Below are 16,764 nucleotides of genomic sequence, written 5' to 3' on the forward strand. Positions count from 1 at the left end.
GGCATGTTGAAAACCTCCAGTGATGGAGACTTTATCACATCCCTGGGGAGGTTGTTCCTGTAATTGATAGTTTTCACTGTAAAAAATGTCTTTCCTATGTTGAGAACAAACTTATCCTGGTGCACCTTGTACTTTTTCTCCTTTGTCTTCTCCTGAGGCTCCTTGTGAGGAGTGTCTGTCCTGAAATTGTCAAAGCAGGCAGGTTGTATTGTAACAAGAATGAGCTAGCTGGGCAGTGGACTCTCTATTTTTAGAAGTGTCCTTTGTAAATCTCAAAACCAGTATGAGGCAAAGGCATATGCCATTTCACAAATGGGTAAACTGAAGTGATGCAACCCAGAAATGGTGCTGAGCAGCACTGCCACAGGCTAAGCACTGGTCCATAACCTCCTCTCAAGATGGCATGTGGCTTGGTAACTGTCCAGCTCCACCATCTGCAGAGACTGAAATTCAATTGCTGTTAACGAGAATGAAATTATGGCGATATTACCATAATTAAAATGAGAAGAATCCTAGTTCGGGGATGATTGATACCCCTGGAAACCTGTGGATGGAGGCAGAAAAGGCAGGTCCAATACTCTTGGCTCAGGTGTTATTTACTTGCATGATTTCTCCAGGTATGGGGAGGAATGTCCTCCACAAAAAAAAAAGGCAAAAAAAAAAAAGAAAAAGAAAAGAAAAAAGCTTAATGTGGCTAGTGACTGGTATTAAATAAATGATGCATGTTGGCAGAGCGATAGATGAGAATAGCGGAAAACACATTGTGAAAGGAACCAGAAGAATTGCTGTCATAAATCTCCCCAAACTATTCCAGCCTGAGAGAGGCTTGAAACTAAGCAGGTTATTAGGTGCATAAGGAAAGGGGCTTTAGAAGAAGCCCATGGCCCTATAGGTTCATTGACACAAGTTTTGCCCGTGTGTCCATCCTCTTAGAAGAGGAGAAATTCTTGGCCAGGGAAAGGAAAGGGTTGTGGAAGTGTGACATTGCCACTTGGGTTGTTTGTCTCTTGGGTTTTATTTTTTATTTGAGGTAGGTTAAAAGAGCTCCAGGTGTTCTCTCTAGAAAGAAAGAGATTAGAAGGCAACATTAATCAAGTTTACAACATATTCAAACAAGTAGATAAAGAGGAAAGAAAAAAACACCCTGAAATGCTTTTGTAATGAATGCATATTTTAGCTGAAGAATTCACAGGGGTCGATATATATATATGCAAAACTAGGGTTAGAAGACAAAGTGGGATTATTTTCAAAGCTCATAAATAATTTAACTATCGGAAGAAAAATGCAGAGGTTTCTGTTGATCTTATTGCCAAGGAAATGACTTTAGGCCTGATAAGGCAAAGGGCTAAAGGTGTTTTCGCACAGAAGAATGACAGAGTGTAGCTGTTTGTCTATTACAGCTTGTCACACCAGTTGTGGATTTTATTGGGCAAAAGATGGGCATGTTGGGACATTCTGATGTTCTGGCTCCTTTGACACACTAAAATTGCAGTTTCTTGTTGACTTTTGTAAGGTGTTCACTGAAAGCAGTTGTAAATGTCCCCATTAACTTATTTTGCTGCAGAAAGAGGCCATTGTTGAATGCTTTTCATAACCTCAGTTGGAAAGACATGGGAGGAGCTTTATAAAAGACCAGCCACTGGAAGAATTTGTGGAGCAGTGTGCCTTCTTCATGGGTGTTTGCAGTCACCATGAAAATGGTGCCATTTCACAGCGACCAGGGCAGGTCATGCAAGAGCCCAGTGATCTGTTTAGCACGTGCAGTGCTGCATGCCACCCAGCATGATTCACTCAGTCTCCATACCAGTCACATTGTACATTACTCATGCAGTGAAATGGCTGAAGATCTGAAAGTCTCTGATCCATACCATTTCTGTTCTTGCCATGTGATTCTCACCAGCTCCTGTCCCTCTGGCTCAAATTTAATTTTTGTCCCTCTTCTGTATTTGTCTTTGAATTTATATTTCCAGAGAGTGGGAGAAGCTGGATTGAAACCCCTTGAATCCTGCTTTCCTGTGGACCTGTTGCCTCTTGGCATTAACACACCTCCAGCCTGTTGGCTGGGAGTCACTGCTGCTCAGCTCAGGGTGCACTGGAGCACCAGCACTTCTCTCCTGCATGCAGTACCCGACCACATGTGCTCTCTCTGAGGCTGTTCCAAATAGTGAGTACAAACCATGGCTAATCTGTTTAACTTCCTGCTTCACTTGGCTTCTCTCAGTCCCCACCTCCCCGATGAGATTTGCTGGTTTCCATCTGCATGGAAGATGTTTCCTAATTCAGCTGGGTGTAATGCTTGGCCATCACCATTGGCCCCTCACCTCTGGGACAGGCAAGGCAGCTCTGGAGGACTAACCACTGAGAAGTGACATCTCATTCTTTCCCTGGGTCCCCAGCTGAAAGTGCAACTAAAAAGCATCAGCTGGGCTTGTGAGCAGTGATAGGGACCCCGCTGATCCAGAACCACCAAAGACCACATGATCTGGGTAGAGGCAAAGCATTGTCCAGTCAGGCCAAGTTTGTCCTCTCCCTTCATCTGCAGACCTTCACCTGCTGTTTGTGGTTTGTGGGAAGGAAATGCTCCCTTAAATCTGGTGTGTGAAAACCTGTCCTAAAATTTGGCATTTGGTTGTATCCATCCCTCCATGGAAGGAAAAATTCCCCAGTCTCCAGTTAAACTGGATTTGAACTGTAATTCATTCAGGCAAATGTGTTGCTTTATGTGGATTCCTTACTTCTAGAAAAAATAAAACACCTTAGATGTCCAGTTTTACTCTAACTCAGCCCCCTCCCAGCACTGCAAAAGCTTGGTAATCAAAGAGAGAAAATACTTAGTAAAGCTTTAAGGTCAGGCTTTTAGGCTGGAAACTGATAGGTGTAAATAAGCCAGGTATGGGACAACTCCCTGCTTAAGCTACAGAGCTTAATCTGCAGAGCTAGAGCTCTTTGTCCAGGTTTGGTTTGGGTTGTTCTGTACAACCAGAACAGAACAGGATTTTTGACTGAGTGGGATGCAGAGGCTTGGCAGAGGAGCCTGATGACTGTTCCCACACATAGGGTCAGCCTGCTCTCCTCAGTTTTCTATATCTCAGTCTAAATCTCATGTTTCATCTCTTGTCCTGCACTTGGCCGCTTGCTGCTTATCAGCTACCAGGGTTGTGCGCAGGGACTCAGACCCTCTTTGCCATCTGGGCTCTGGAACACAATTAGAGGGATTTGGGATCGCTGTCCCGTGGAGTTAGGAGAGTTTGGTCTAGAAGGGAAAGTGTCTCATATCAGTCTCCTGGTTGCCAGCCCTCCAAACAAATCAGCCGGCACCCCAGAGCAGCCCAGGTCTGCTGCACTTGTGTGAATTGTGGTGCAAAGTGCAGTTGGATGGTTATTGTGAGAAATCTGTGTGGTCCTGCATGTGCTAGGGTAGCTACAGGAAGCAGCAGCAGCAGAACAGACTGAATGGAAGGAGTTAAACCAAGGATAAGTTGGGCTGACACTTTTCATCTCTGCCCGTGTGCCATTGTAACAGTGGCTGGGGGCTTCTATTGGCTTGGCTTAAAAAAGACATTGCTAATGTCTAACGCTTGATGACAGATGGTTCACCAATGCTGCTAGGCCCATTGTCTCACTTAATAGCTCTTTGTTCTAGCTGAAGGAAGGTAATCGTTTCTTGTAGGAGTTGGTAGGAGGATCTGTGTACAATATGCATTCTGACAACCGTTCCAGTTTTGGAGCCTGCTCTGTAGCTCGCTGAAGCGGAATCATCTCTCATCCTCTGTAGGAGGGAATCACAAAGGAGGCATCACAGTCATGATGCCTAATTTGTGGGTGTTTTGCTATCTGGTAGGACTCACCACACTGAATTAGGCAATTGCATTTTCTGTGCCGTCTGTGGAAGAAAAAAAGATATGTGATGGGATCTGCCTCAAAGGGTGAGAAGTTTGGGGCCTCTCTCTCTCTGGGGGGAAGAGAGGCACCCATTTTTGGGATGTCAGGCTGAGGTTCCCCACTGGGGAGAGTTTACCTACCCACTCACCAGCTGACTGCAAACCTGCATGTTTGTACCTCTTCTTTTTGAGTGCTGAAAGCAATAGCTGCAACCCAGCAATGAGTACACTCCAAGAAAATGCCATGACAGTCAGACTAAGGAGTACCAAGGTGAGAGCCAGTGTCCCATACAATGTATGTTATATTCAGGAGTGGTATTAGGAGCCTGGGTCTCCTAGGAGAGGTTATAGAGTCACCCACTTCCTGATGCCATTTCTATTTCCACCTTTCTAAACAAGATGAGGCAGATTCCTAAACAGGAGAGGAGTTGGGAACACCTCCCTGGGCTGACCTACCATTTTATAATCAGGGCCATCTTCTGTATCACAGGAGCCTCAGGGGGCAAAGTCCATCTGGATGGGGAAGAATCTGAACCTGCTCTTCTTGTGAATGTGCTGTGCCCTGCAAGGCTGCTGCTTACAGGGGGAGGGCATGTGCTTACCTACACCTGTGAAAGGAAACACCTTCCCTCATCTTGCTTGCTGGAGGAGGTCCATGCCAAGTTCAGAACTTACCAGACTGAGACCCAGAATTCAGGATAGCTCATGAATGCCATGGTGAGAGGATGTTTGCTTTGAGGGTGTTTCTTCCCCCCAGCATTTGTTATGTGTTTGCCAGTGCTGATGTTACAGAGGCTCCTCGGAGGAAATGTGGGGAAGGTTTCAGGTTGCGTGGCTGTTAACAGAAGCTTGCACAATGGTGAGGGCAAGTGTGCAGAGAGATGAGGTTCTTGATCCAGCCCCTGCTCAATGCAGGGGGGTTGGACTAGATGACCTTCAAAGGCTCCTCCCAACTCAAACAATTCCATCGTTCTATGAGACACCAGAGTGACCTCATACCCTTAATAAATGAAACACAAGGGCTCTGATTTGGAACCTTCTGAGTGTTTTTTGGGGATGTGTTTGCTCTAATGTGTTTACTGTAGTGGGAGAGAAGATGTGGTATTGAAACCTGCTTTAAAAACTGATTTCCTTAACAAGCAGACAGCAATGATATTCCAAAAGACATTTTCAGGCTCAACAGGTGGCAGCCTTGAGTTTGCAGCCTATTCCCATTTCATTGGCTCTGGACTGGCAGGACGAGTCAGACTGTTTCAAATGAACTTTTCTAAGGGGCATTACTGAGGAAGAGCCTCAGCAGCTTCCCTCTCCAGGTGGTGCAGAGCACAATCTTGCACAGTGTTGCACTGAAGCCCCTGCTGATTAGTTTCCTCATCTGCCAATCTCCCTGGGATGTGTGAGTTATTTCTGGGATCACAAACACCTTTCATGGTTCTACACCTATGGAACAGTTGCTGCACCCAGGTCATATTTGGGACTGGGAGAAATGTGCTGTTGGAAACTGAAATGTTGGAGGTGGAGGAGTCCTGACCTTGCTTTGCAAGGACATTTCCAAACATTATGTTGATATTTGTTACAGAAAGGGAAAACAGGCAGAACTCTGAAGACTTGTTTGAAGTCCATATTATCCTTTAATAAAATAAAGTTTTCTAATGGACATCTGCCTGGAGTAGGAATGGGATGGAGGTGGGAGGAGGAATTTTTTCACCTTATGTGTGCAAAAGCTGAGTGGCTCAGTGTTTATGTCAAGAAATGCTGATATAGAAAAGTGACTCCAGGAGGGCATGAACTGCTTTCTTAGGGACAGGAAAATGGTTGGTTGAGGTGTCCTCATGGAACTCCCCAAAGAATGACAGCAAACCATGCCCTGTTCTTGTACCAAAGATTGCCTTGAACTACTCATGGGTATAGGACTGAACTTTACTATAATCACAGTGGTACCAAGGAGCACACTGGTGAAAGATGAATGTTTGACCTATAAAAAACCCTTTAGTTTAATGTAATGCGACTTAGCAGCTACAAACTAGAGAGAGGAGGCAGCATCAGACATGCAGTGGCTTTTGAACCTCGGTAATGCAGTGTTCTGTGTGATGGTGCACACAGACATGCAGCTACAGGCTTTCAGGTAGACCTGGTCTGTCTCTTAATTTCCATTGCTTCAGATTAGGATGTTTCTTTGGATAATTGCCTGCCCCAACAACACAGCCCCATGCTGAAGCAGGCCTGTGCTGCCATTTGTTTTACTTTACAGCACCTGCAGTGTCAATGGATGAACTTTTTCTGGAGAGAAGCATGGAGTCTCTCTGAGACAAACACTTAAATCAGGGCTGGTGTGTCTGCACAGCCTGGAGAAGGGTGTTTTAACCAGCTGTTAAACTGTGTCACCATTTGTGCTTCAGCCCATTGTGTTCTAGTCTGTGCCTCTACCACAGCCAGACACCTGGGTATGGCAAGTACCCATCGCTTGATTTAGGCAGCAGGGTGGTGACAGCAGTGCTTTATTTCCCAGCACACCAGTGCAAATGAACCTCTGGTGTAAATGAACCTCCAGCAGGCTGACAGCCTTGTGGTGCTTCCCTTCACTGGGGGCTGAATTTGGAGATATGACCACTTTTTGAGCTTTCAGTGTAATTCATGGGCATGTCCTGAGAGAAAGGTCATGGTCTCTCTTGTGTCACGGATTGTCCCTGCTTGTCCTCACATCCTCTTTTCCCAGTCCAGTAATGCCAAAGGTTTCTCTGCAAAGTGTAACATTTTGGGGCATTGACCTAAGTCATAGAGTCATGTTAACAGTGTTTTCTGGTCTCCTTTTGGGAGCTGATCGCCCTCCAACACTGGATATTTTATCTGCTGTATATTGCAGGGTACCTGAAACAAGATGAAATCTTGTCTCACAATCATCAGTCAACAGCCCCCAGCTGTATCTCATTGGCCAGAAGTGTTCCCAGCTGGATGCCCCAGGGGTGCAGCCCATCCTGCTTGGATGACAGGGATGTGTTCTTGCAGATCCATCAGGATGTGACTCACACTGCAGAGACACAGCATCTACCTCGAGCAGGGTGGGGAAGAGCTCTGGGGATACTGAAGGTCACAGAGGAGGGAATGGAAGGCAGCCTGGGAAGTGGGGAGACAATCAGGCAGCACCTTTTAGTTCCCCCTTTGCTATGCCAGTTTGGGAAATTGAGTCTTCCCTGTTGGTTGTGAGGTTTTCTTCCTTCAAGCAGTGATTTTCATCAGCCCTCCCCCACACTTTATTCTCTGCCTGGCCCAGGTAAGAGGCCGTGCTTTTGTCTGTTCATCCCTGCAGCTCAGGACAGGATGCTGAATAACCTTTGGAATAGAAACCTATTCTTACTATAAATCTAGTTCTCATTTTCTTTCTCAGTGGCATCTGAGACCAGTTCCCACATTTCTAGCCTACTCTGTCCTCTGCAGAGCACCTTCTCTGCTGAAAAGCAGGGATAAGTTTGGTGTATGTGCACTTTTGTATTTGCCTTTACCTTTCGAAGAAAAGCAAATACTGACCATGTTCCCTCCTTGTATTCATAATCTTATTTATATTTCTTACTTCTAGTGCCCTGAGCAGACTTAAGTAACTGATAGTATTAATAATAGGAGTTTTTACTTACAGAACTCCTTCCCACAGAGTTCAAATTATGAACCAGCACATTGGTTTCATTTAGAGGTGGGTTTAGCCTGTGCAACTTGTCCAAATGCAGATGTGGCTGCAAAAATCAGGGAGAAAATGCGAACGCTCCTGATCTCAGCCCCAACCTCAGCTCAGGTGATCTGGTACAGCCCTTTCAGGGGAAAGGAAAATAACCATTCAAACACAAGATGTGAGGGATGCTGAGGAAGAAATTGAGCCTCATCTCTGGAGACTGCTCAATTTCACAGGGTTTTCCCAAAGCAGCAAAAGGAACAACGTCCTGAGCTTTGGCCTCTATACTTATCAGCATGAAAAAACCATGAGCGTGAAATCAAACAACAGGCTTCAAATGGGAGCTACAATGACACTAATTTGTATGTACCATTATTTGATCTTCTAACCTACTAGGTTTAAGGTAAACCACTCTGGAATATCAAGCAGACATTAAATGAAACAGTGTCATTAATTCAATCCAATGAGATACGTTTTATATAACAAAGGGATTTGTTCTGATACTCAAACAATGTATATTAATGAAAGAGTCGAAATAGATTCATTTTGTTCTCAAAGCAAACACATTAAGAAAAGCCATCAAGAAGTAAAGAACACGGCTTTTTTTTTTTTTTAAACTGTGCTTTATTTAGGGCTAAGCTGGAAAGCGTCATTCAATAATTACAGAAGATTACAAGGAGTTTTAGGGAATTGAGAGTGAAAGAGCAGTTGTATGGAACTGCAGCTGCGTTACACATCTGTACTTCCTAGCTGTGGGCTCAGTTTGCTTCAGTCCTTACTCTGGCAAAATGCTCGTTATATCCCCATGAGAGTTTTGGAAGAGTAAGGACTGCACGGTCAGGCCCAATATGTAATCAAAATTAACATTAAAAAAAAAAAAAAGGAAAAGGAACCAAAAAGGAAAAAACAACAAAGACAGGAAGTTTGAGATTGAAATAAAAAATACTGAGAAAAACAAACAAGAGCATTAACCAAAAACAAGAGTATAACCAAATAATAATCAAAAACAATTATCACACTGCTCAATGGATGCAAACAAGTGTGAGAATTATGTAAATCAAGTTTTAAGACTGTGAAAATAAATTATAATAAATATGATATTCTTTAAAATATATGTGTTCTTAAATAATTCATTGTTTTTTCTGAGTCAGATTTTTTAAAGCAATGTCTTATTTTTAACTGCTCTAAAGTCATTTACCAAAGATAAATATCGTGCTTTCATTAAATAGTTTTCCTTGTTTTTTCTCTATCATTACAATTAAAAGTCCTACAAAATATGCAAATTTATTTACAGAAAACAGAGCCAGCATCTTTTTTTTTTTTAAACATCCCCCTGTTTTTCAAAATTCCTTGTAAACAGTTTCAGAAATTCTTCAAAGAGATTGTTTCTTTAGTTTACTTTTTATGGTTTTTTTTTTAAGGTTTTTTAGGTTTTTTAGGTTTTTTGTTTTTTTTTTTTTTTTAAGATTAAGGTACTAGGCTAATCCCTTGCCCTGAAGGTTTCTAGAGCAAATATGGAAGCTACTGAAGCATAGGATGATGGGAATTTTGCGGACAGCAGATCATGAAGACATGAAGCGTTTAGCTGTGTTTTGTTGTTCAAGTTAGAACTAACGTCTGATAAAAAGACAGCTGTTTTTTTTTTTTTTTCCCATTTGCATTGTCTACAGAATTGAGTCTTGTCTTGTTTATTTTTTAATAGCTGGAATGCTTGCAGTTAAAAAAGCTGCCAAAATAGCCATTTTTCTCCTTTTTCTCCTCGATAAATAACAGCATCCAACAGCAATTGGCAGAGAGTAGGAATTTATGCTCAATCTAAACTCTACAAAATTACAGTTCTACAACATCTTTGTTTTTAGCATTAACGCTAACTTCTATGTAGTATTATTTTTTTTGCTTTTTTGTTTTTTTTTATTTTTATGTTGTCTAATTTTTTTCTATTATATAGGTATTTTAAACTTTCTTTTTTAAATTCTGTACAACTATTAGGATTTTAAATGGGGAGAGTTAGAAGCATTTACAAACCTTTTTGTTTTCCATTTAATATCAACCATCTTTCCTTTCTCTTTTCTATGCCTTTTTATGTACTTAATTATGTATTTATTTATTTACTTTTTTTTGCTTTTCATAGATATCCATCTTACCTGCCTTTAACAACGCAATCCTTGCGTATTATACAGAAAACCATATGAAAGCTTCATAGACTCTAATTAATGTATAACCAAAGAACCTCCCAAAGTATCAAAGAACTATTATCTTGCCATTTTAAAAGCATTTAAGCATTTGTAATTTTTTGTGTTTTGTTTTTTTTTTTTTGGTGTTTTTTGTGTTTTTTGTGTTTTTTTGGTTTTTTTTTTTTTTTTAGGTTTTACATATTTCATATAATCGCTCTCAAAAACTGTTTTAGGAACAGCTCAGAGAAAAGGAAAGAACTTCCATATTTTACATACAGCTACAAGTCTGCGGTAAAAAGTTTTGTCCTTTGGTCCCTATATAGCTAAGGAATGACAGATAAAGATGCTCAGTGACTGTTACCATGGGTCTTGCATGGTAACCGCATCCTTGGTGGCAAACAGGCACTCCTTTGCCAGAATCCAGGTTTGCATCTCCTGTTTGAAGAAAAGCCGCTGTGGTGATATCAGTGTCTCTTCAGAAATCCCGGTTCATCTTCCTCCTGCTCTGATTTTACTTTATGTGTTTGTTTGTTTTCAAGCGCATGTCCTTCGAAGTCAGCAGATGTGATACTTTTCTTGAAGAAATGTTACAGTCTAAACAAAGAGAGAATAGGTCTGAAGTCTTCAGCTCGACTGATATTTGCTGATATGTCAAAGATGTAATCCAACAGTTCACTTTTTTTTTAATATATATATACTTTTTTTTTTTCTAAATGTGGCCCATTCAGCTGCTGCCCTAAAAAATGAAGAAGATCATTGCAAATTAAATCAAAAAGGGGAGGGGGAAGTAGGGAAGGTGTGGGGGGAATATTTGAGACAGGAAGGGGGAAAAAAAGACCTAAAAATGAAAATGAAATTAAAATCAAGCCTGTTCTTTTGGGCCCAATCCTGCTCCCTTTGAAAGTAATGGATGCTTTCTTCTCCCTTCAATTGGGACAGGATGGGGCTTCTGCTTTGGTGTTTTGCTTTTGAAGGCCTTGGCTCTGATTCTGCTCCCACTTAACATCAACAGAAGGATTCCCCTTGACTTCAGTGGGAACCGGATCAAACCCAAAGTAAGCAAGGTAGTCACGATCATGATAAAGAAAAACACAATTGTTCCTATTAGTAATAATGATAATAAATAAAAATAAAATTAGGGCGTGTCTATGTAAATCTGCATCACTACACACGTGAAGACAGCGGCATTTTAATAATTTTTAAGTGCCGCTTTGCAGTGCCAGATCACAATCTTGCTTGTCAGGCTTTTGTAGGGTGAAAGGCATCAGGAGAGGGGAGTACTACATTTTAATGGGGTGCCATCTTTGACAGTGTATGAGCTTTCTGTGGAGATGTAGCTGCCAATAACATCTACTCCTTTGTGAGTGTCAGAAAGTAGGACTTTGAACAGGCAATTTACAGGAGGTTAAATAAAAAAGACTGTTGGAGTAAACTTTTTTTTGGGGGGAAAAAAAAAGGTAAAGCTAACATTTCTTAAATAAAAAAATTATTTAAAAAAATATAATCATGATCCGACTAGGCTTGACATTTAAGTAGGATGCTTAATCATTAAGGATTAGCTCTTATCTCCTTCTAGCAAGCAGGTTCTTCTTATACACTCGGTGATTTATTACATCAAGAAACTTAGAAACTGCAAAAGGTCCACTCTGGTGGAAAAGTGTCATGCGGAATATCAATCCATGCTGGCAGGTTTTCACACTGTTGGTTCAACAAACAGCAAACCGTACACAGCAGTCTAAACAATTACAACACCAAAAATAATAATATAATAAAAAATTAAAAAACACTCGTCAAGGACCCTTTTTCAGTTGTAAACAAAAAGATGCATTTTGCTTTTTGATCTGGATGGGGTTTTTTCCCACTCAATCCCTCCCTCCCTCTAAGCAATTAATTTTTGCTGGAGTTGCTGTAATATGGCACCTTAGAATTAGGAATTCTTGAAAAGACATACAATGAGGCTTTTCTTGGGGTTGCTTTTTTTGGTTGCTATAGTTTGCAAACTACCATTACTATCATTAGTCTTTTTATTTTTGATTTGGTTTTTCCGTTTTTGTTTTTTTCTTTTTTAAAATTTTTAGAAAGTGATTTGAAATATCCTAAGGGGGAAAAAAAGGTGTCAATTGAAAAAGGCCCCAATTCTCCGGAAAAAAAAAATAATCACAAGATTTTGAGTGCAAAAAATTAACCACACATTTTTCTCTCTACTTTTTTTTCCAAATTATCTGTAGTTACAACAATCCCATTTTTTTTCTAAAGAATTAGGAATCCATCTTTTTTTTTTCCTTCTATGTGACATCTAAAGAAGCATAAAACGCTGACGAGAAATCAAACGACAAATAAAGAAACCACTGCAAGCACCAAAAACAAAACGAAAATGAGCACAGCAAAAAATTGTGGCAGCACAAAGTCAAAAAAGGCACATGTGATCATGACTGGCCAATCATCAACTGATACAACATCCAAGAAAAATGCTTCAATCACGGCACCTGCACGAAACTTGACGGCATGTCATGCAACCAATTCTTAGCTTGTTACATGACGCCATCATGTCACACTTTCAACTTCGAGTTGATTTGAACTTACGGCCTGGGGAACTGTATTCTCCACTTTCATGTCATTACGAGAACTTTTTTCCTAGCTCAGCGCGAGACTGTGGTGGATTTGACTGGCTCTTGGTTGGAATTTGATTGAATGACAAAAGAAGAAAAGATTTTTTATATATATATATTTATATATAGTGTGGAAAAAGGGAAAGGTGGGGAAAGAAGATATATATAAAAATAATAATTAAAAAAAATGTTACAAACACAGCATCAATCAAAAATAATTTCTAATGGAAATACTTGCCATTAAACTATAGAAAACGAAACAAGAATGAGAGCAAAACAAACAGAACGGAAAGAAAAGAAAGGAAAAGAAGAAAAGAAAGTAAGGAAGAATTAAAAAAAAAAAAAAAGGATGGAGAAGGCCTAGCCAGAGACACACATAAAACACACACTTAAATGTGGACACACGGTCAACAGCGAACAGGAACAGAGCGTGATGCAGCGGCTGTTGAGGAGAGCATGCACTGAATGGATGAGCGCAGACACAGATCGGTTTGCGGAGTCTGGAAAATAAAAACATTCACTGCCAACCAGAATGCTTTCGTTACCACCGGCCTTCCCCACACCACCCCCAGCCTCCTGGGCCTCGCTGGATGGCTGGCCAGAATCCTCCGGGAGCCTCTCCACTGCCTCGCACCGACTCCGGAGTAGGGATCGCTCTGATTTGGTTTGCATCCCAAGTTTAAAATCACGGGGGAGTAACAGGCCAAGAACTACTTTGGCTACTGAGAATAAATAAATTAAAAAAACCCGAAAAAACAACCAAACAAAACAACAACAACAAAAAAGAAAACCGAAAAGGAAAGCAGCTACTACTGGCTGCTGCATGTCCATTTAGCAGTTCACAGGACGGCGGGCTCTGAAACAGCAATGCTGGTATGGTGTGGGAAGCAGACTTGTAGGAGGAGTCAGATGATACAATGGTTCCTAAATCAGCATCATTAAAAGAAGGACATTTGCTCCTTTGGCATTTAGCTCTGGCTTGAATTGAAAAGGTAATGGAAAATAAAGGGGAAGGCAAGGGAAGGCAAGGGAAGGCAAGGGAAGGCAAGGGAAGGGAAGGGAAGGGAAGGGAAGGGAAGGGAAGGGAAGGGAAGGGAAGGGAAGGGAAGGGAAGGGAAGGGAAGGGAAGGGAAGGGAAGGGAAGGAAGGAAGGAAGGAAGAGAAGAGAAGAGAAGAGAAGAGAAGAGAAGAGAAGAGAAGAGAAGAGAAGAGAAGAGAAGAGAAGAGAAGAGAAGAGAAGAGAAGAGAAGAGAAGAGAAGAGAAGAGAAGAGAAGAGAAGAGAGAAATGAGAGAGGAGAGGAGAGGAGAGGAGAGGAAGCATAAAGAAAGGAAAAAAAACCAAAAAACAAAAGGAGAAAGGAAAAGAAAAAGCAAGGACAAAGCAAAAGGAAAAGGAATAAAACCTGCCAGGGATTGGTTGCTACAACCTATTTAAGTGCCCTGTTCCTTTCCTGTGAAGGAAAATGTCCCTTCACTGGCCCACGGAGCTTTGCCTCGGTAAACACCAAAAATCACTGCACACAACAATACACTTGTCTCAGTCAGCAGTTCTGCACCCTGTTCCTCAGGTATTGCCTTTCTATCCCCTCGGCAGGGCTCATATCTCTCCTTGCAGCCTATTTCTGAAAAGTCACTGCACACGAATGAAATTTCACCTCGTGTTGGGGTGTCACAAGAATATTGTTGGCAGTTCTTATCCTGAAGTCATGCATGCTGGCTAGCGAAAATTCCTTCCCTAGCTTTCTGTTTGTTTGTCTTGGGTTTCTTCACTGTTTCTGCGAACTGAAACACGCTTTCTTGGCTGCAGCAGTTGTGCTTAGCTGACAAGAGATGATGCTGAACTAAGCCCCTGATCTGAGCTCTGGCTTCAGCTCCACACTTTTCCCACAGTTGGCTGCTGTCTTGGTTGGGGCTGACTCCTTCTTGATGGCCTGGCCCCAAAGTCTTGCCCTTTGATAATCTGGAAGTGTCAGCCTGAGCTTCCTGGGGTTTGACAAAGACAATAGACTGGTACCCCCAAGGCAGATGCAAGATCTGTGTCTACAGTTATTTCACAATCCAAGATGGGGAAAACTGTCCTTTTGAAGATGGCCCAGGGAAGAATTGCTGTCATTTGTGTCCCTAGGTGCCCAAGAGCAAATAGTGTCAGCTGTACAGCTCCTGGAAAAGATATCTAGCATCCCTCTTACTCCTCTGGGCTTTCTGGCCATGTCATAACACAGGAAAACAATAGGCTGGGGAAGGAAGGAGAGCTGTCAGCACCATCACAGCAAGGCCTGTGTCTTTCCTTACCTCAGCTGCACTAGCAGGAAAAGGAAGGGTTAACAGACTTTGATTCAATGAATAGAGGACAAAGGAGGCAACAGGAATAGGAGAGATCTGGTGGAGCTGACAATATCCTGCTTTATTCCTGGGAAGTAGCAACAACACACATCTCCTGTCTTGGGCTGAAATATGGGATAGCACCAGCTGCAGGATGAGGAGTGGAGCTTAGTGGGCAGTGTGTTTACACATAGATGCTAGATCCAGGCTACTGTCAAGCTGGGGAGAGGTTCTTTGCTATATTTTACAGAGGAAAATATTTAATGTGCAGAGTGGGAAGGATGGGACTGCTCAATCAGTGACCACTGCTTTGGAGGTGGTACTACCATCCCTCTGTCTGTCCTCCACAGACACCCTCAGACACTGCAGCAGGTGACACACGCACACACACGCACATGTACGCACACACATGTACACACACATATATATGTACAGGTGAAGGATAAGGACTTGCTAAGGCTAAATAAAACCAGAAAAAAAAAAGCCACTTGAAAATATTCTTTCACACCAAAGAGACAAGTGGTGACCCTGTCTGCCTAACTTCTGTCTGTATTTCAAGCACCAAATGAAGCTGCGCTCTTCTAAAGCACGGGTCTGCAGCAGCTACCTAGTCAGTGGTCAGGAGAAGACACATTGATAGTCTCTAGGGACATGCCCAAAGTCTTGCTCCATTGAGCAAACCATACCCAAATAAATCTGGTAAATGTCCAACTTTTTTTTTGGAAGCAGCAAGTGCCTAACGTCCTGGGACTGTTCTCCTTCAACACTGGAGAGAAATAAGGGATTGAAATCCTAACGATGGAATTCAAGATGCAGACATCCTCAGCTGAACAGATCAGCCTAGGACAGCATTAGTGGAGACACACAGGGATTTTAGGTCCCAATTCACTCATGCTTAGGAACTGTTTCAGATAAGACTGTGAGTCATGGGCAAAAGGAACCAGTATCTCTTTCATGGTTATAATGAGGACCTTGACTGACTTGCTGTGAAGGGAATAGTTGCAGTCTAGGTCTATACCATCAGGGTAAATGAATCTCAGTTAAAGCCTTGGTTAGACAAACATAAATCTAGTCATGTCCTTGCAACCTGTGCTGTCAGCACAGTTGTCCTGTTGCTACAAACACCTCTGTCGCAGTAAAGCTTCTAGCAGCAGTGTCTGGCTGGACTGTGAGGATAAGTTCTGCATTTTGGGAGATGGGAGACAATCATTGCCCATGTGGTGTGGTTCTGGGTTCTGAGGGAGCTGGCAGAGGTGCTCACTAAGCAGCTCCATCATTCATCAGCAGTCTTGTTAACCAGAGAAGTCTCAGTTGATGTAGGTTAGCCAGAGCCATGCCCATCCAAAAGAAGGGCTGGAAGGAGGGCCTAGGGAGCTACAGGGCTGTCAGCCTGACCTCAGCGCTGGGGACCCTTGTGGAGCACATCATCCTCAGGGCCATCATGCAGCACATGCAGGACAAGAAGGGGAGCAGGCCCAGCCAGCCTGAGTTCATGAAGGACAGGTCCTGCCTGGCCAACCTGATCTCCTTCTGTGACAAGGTGCTCCACTTAGCTGATGAGGGAAATGCTGGGAATGTGTCCATGTGGACTTCAGTAAAGCCTTTGACAGCATCTCCCACAGCATTTTCCAGAAGAAACTGACTGCTCGTGGCTTGGATGGGTGCACTGCTGCCTGGGTAAATAAATGGATGATGCTTGGGCCCAGAGGGTGTTGGTGAATGGAATGACATCCAGCTGGGGCTGCTCAGGAGTGGTGCTCCCCAGCACAGTAGGAGGCTGAGGGGAGACCTTATCACTCTCCCTCTGAAAGGAGGTTGCAGACTGGTGGGGGTCAGCCTCAGTTCCCCCCAGTAACCAGCGACAGGGCAAGAGAAAACAACCTTGGGTTGCAATAGGAGTAGTTTAGATTGGATATTAGGAATAAATTCTTCACTGAAAGGCTTGTTGGGCACTGGAACTGGCTGCCTTGTGTGGTGTCACCATTCCTGGAGGTATATAGACGTGGTGTTTAGAGCCAGAATTTAGTAGTGGACTTGTCAGTGCTGTGTTAATGACTGAATTTATCACTTTTACAGGTGTTTTTACAACCTAATCTGTACTATGATTCCATTGTAC

At 42.5% G+C, this 16,764-nt stretch overlaps 1 protein-coding gene across 14 annotated transcripts in view; it reads right to left on the reverse strand.

Annotated features, from left to right (window-relative positions):
• Positions 1-8,148: 8,148 nt before the first annotated feature.
• Positions 8,149-16,764, reverse strand: part of CELF4 (CUGBP Elav-like family member 4) — a 697,556-nt gene continuing 688,940 nt past the window's right edge. For 13 of the 14 annotated variants that reach the window (XM_030969503.1, XM_030969501.1, XM_030969500.1 and 10 more), the window contains one exon: positions 8,149-10,452. The gene's annotated coding sequence lies outside the window, so the exon portion shown is untranslated. The remainder of the gene's footprint in view (positions 10,453-16,764) is intronic. The other variant, XM_030969489.1, reaches the window with a different exon arrangement.

The sequence above is a fragment of the Camarhynchus parvulus genome, chromosome Z, assembly GCF_901933205.1.
Source record: "Camarhynchus parvulus chromosome Z, STF_HiC, whole genome shotgun sequence".
Lineage (NCBI taxonomy): Eukaryota > Metazoa > Chordata > Aves > Passeriformes > Thraupidae > Camarhynchus > Camarhynchus parvulus.